The sequence below is a fragment of the Silene latifolia genome, chromosome Y (assembly GCF_048544455.1).
Source record: "Silene latifolia isolate original U9 population chromosome Y, ASM4854445v1, whole genome shotgun sequence".
Classification (NCBI taxonomy): domain Eukaryota; kingdom Viridiplantae; phylum Streptophyta; class Magnoliopsida; order Caryophyllales; family Caryophyllaceae; genus Silene; species Silene latifolia.
In genome coordinates this window covers 428,604,250-428,606,674 of record NC_133538.1, presented here as the reverse complement: position 1 = coordinate 428,606,674, position 2,425 = coordinate 428,604,250, and positions in this window count along the sequence as shown.

Below are 2,425 nucleotides of genomic sequence, written 5' to 3'. Positions count from 1 at the left end.
TTTCTTTTATCTTATTCTCATAGAGCGAACGAGCGTAGCATTCGAAGCGAGAAGATGTTAGAGGAATGCCTGTAAAGAGCAGGCTGTTAGATATAAAAGACTTTCTATAAGTAAGGCACGCATGTATATGTTCCACAAGAATAAGCAGATCATAGCGGTTCTTATAAGTAGCTCTATGTAGGTCCTTAGAATTGAAACGTATCGTACATAACAAGATTGCAGCAAATGGCTAGCTCATAACAAGGGGCTTCCAGCGTAAACACTAGAAGAAAGACAAGAGCTAGCGCAAACAAAGGGTACTACATCATAAACGTGAGAAAGAAGTCCATCCAAATAAACAGTTATAGTAGTTAAAAAGCAATATGCAACTCCCTCATATAATGCTCTACCTCGCCCAAGAAGCTCTTTACCTTTTCAGCTAAATGCCTTCGGTTTCTTTTTTATGAGTTTCAGAAAGCAGAAGAGAGGCCTTATGTTATGACAAGTCAACAGATGCTATCGTAGTAGGAAGTTTCATAGGGAAAGATGTCCTCGGATATAAGATAAACGCGAAAGACTATATAAGAGGTTATTAGCTTACTCATCCTGCAGAGAGAAATCCCTATTTGCTTTGCTTATTTTTTTGCCAGCCTTAGTCTTCTTATAGATGATGCATCTGTGTGAACTTATTCAAGAGCCTTGGCTTGCTACTCTACTTACTATATGATATTCTTAGTTGCTTACTCTAGGCAGATAGACAGACATAAAAGATAGACGTATGAGAATTTTATATCGGGAGGAAAGGAACAGGTAGCTCTAATAGACCACAATCAAATATGAACCGGCTAAGCTAGCTAGCTCAAGGAAAGGCACAAGATTTAGTAGAAAGTTATATATAAGAAAGTAAAGGAAACGTCTAAGTAAGACGGAAACAACCAGGGGTTGAAGAATCCCTCTCGTGTTAGAAGCTGTCATTAGAACAAGACAAAGGAGATTACGCGGCATCAGTTACAGGTACGAGTACACTAACTAGTTATACATCATACGCATGAGATACAGTAACGTATGCTCCCACTTAGGTTACTAGAGCCTACTAGTGCACCCTATCTAATATAAACAAGGTACTTCCCATCACACAAAGCTCTAACCGGTATGGACATATCCTTTCCTATATATAATAAGAATCGGGCTAAGCTAGCCAGTTCTACAGAAACAAAGCCAGCCGCTCTACTGGTTCTAAGAGTTCTATATCCAGAGTATAAAGGACATATAGTTAGTTGTCGCATGATGAAACATCTTCTGTGGAAATTTACATATAGTATAAGGGCTTTAAGACTTCTCTCGCAGGGAAAGACACTAGGTCATCTGTTAGAGCGTTATAAGGAGCTATTTGGGTAAGTTCCTAGCGTTATTACAGTATATAACTATTTTAATACCTGTGTTCTAGTTAAGTGCATATGAGAGCGCATAATGGCAAGGTTGGTTGTTATACCATTTAGAGACAATACATTTGGCAAGTTGAAACGATTCCGAGCAAAAGAAAAGAGTATAAAAGTGTTTGCGAGTTTAGAGATTCAATTTAAAAGTCAAGCTTTGGAAAGCAGTTAATGGTCATTAAGCGGTAGAATGGACTTAGATTCCTACCATCCCTTCAAAAGAACGTATATCTTATAGAGCGCTCCCTTACATTAGATAGGGCTAGTGATGTGTGATAGGCAGTTGGCGCCGTTCATCTAGCTAGTTCCAATAACAAGGGAAGGACTAGAGCTTACATTTACTATATCTCAAGAAATGGCTCAAGCGGATTCATAAACAACGGTATCGGGTGATGCATACGAAGCTTTCTCCTTAAGTATATGACTAGGCTTTAACTGGAGAAAAGGGAATTGATACAATAGTTGGTCGCCGGGCGAGAGCCCAAGCAACACACTTTCTACAGTGCCAAGGCGAGGAGGGTCCGCGATTTAAAATGTTTATTTAATCTGACTGGTATATATATAGTAGGACCCCTCTTTCCATCATCAACAGCTGGATCATCAACCCTGGGTTCTTCTAATTCGTCTTCGACTGTTTCAACTAGAACTGCCACACCTGTTTCTTCACCTTAGTCTGAGTCCGGATCATCCGTAGCTTCACCTGTATCTTTTTCTTCCTGTAAGACTTCATATGCCTTCATCTGCGCTATCTATTGTGGTCTATTGTGGACTAGGGACTAGCTAGATGGTTCAAATCTTACTGGACTAGATGGTTCACCTTTCTCCAGGTGATCCGTCCTTGCGTATGGTTGCTTTTTCCTGGCGTATGGCTGCTTTTTCTTGTTATAGTTCTTGTAAAAAAGAAGTCAACTTCTCTCCTTAACTTTTTAATTTAAATGGGAGTAGCTTCCTTCGCTAACGCGCTAACGCTAACCTACTCGTTACACTCGTTGCTTTATGTAGTCCCTCGT